This window comes from Crocuta crocuta, unplaced genomic scaffold, assembly GCF_008692635.1.
Source record: "Crocuta crocuta isolate KB4526 unplaced genomic scaffold, BGI_CrCroc_1.0 scaffold29, whole genome shotgun sequence".
NCBI classification, from domain to species: domain Eukaryota; kingdom Metazoa; phylum Chordata; class Mammalia; order Carnivora; family Hyaenidae; genus Crocuta; species Crocuta crocuta.
Genome location: NW_027533280.1, coordinates 1,945,177 through 1,945,664, shown reverse-complemented (window position 1 = coordinate 1,945,664; position 488 = coordinate 1,945,177). Strand labels below are relative to the sequence as shown.

The window sequence follows — 488 nt, the reverse complement described above, 5'->3', positions numbered from 1 at the left end:
TCTACCCATTTCTCCACCTACCTACTCATTCATCCATTCACCCAACTCATCATCTACCCACCGAATCCAACAGCCATCTACTCATCATCTATGCATCTATCCATCCACCTCCTCGTTCAACCACTCACCCAACTCATTACCTATCTACTCCTCCATCTATCCATCCATCCATCCATCTGCCTACTCACCTATCTCACGCAGCCTACATTCATTCAGTTACCCACATACCCATCTATTCATCCAGCTCCATCCGTCCATTCACTCACTTATCTAACCCAACTACCCACCCATCCACCCACCTACCTACTCATCTACTAGCCCAGCCACCATCTACACAACACCCATCCACCTATCCATGTCTCTCTCCATATATCCAACCTAACCCAATCACCCATCCATTCTCCTCCAAAGTACCTACCTGTTCACTACCCACTCATCTCTCACCCTCACCTGCCCTTTCCTCCACCTACGCATGCATCATCCGTTCA

The 488-nt window shown here is 48.6% G+C and overlaps 1 protein-coding gene across 1 annotated transcript in view; it reads right to left on the bottom strand.

The window, feature by feature from the left end:
* NCOR2 (nuclear receptor corepressor 2) overlaps positions 1 to 488 on the bottom strand; it is a 179,475-nt gene that overhangs the window by 12,505 nt on the left and 166,482 nt on the right.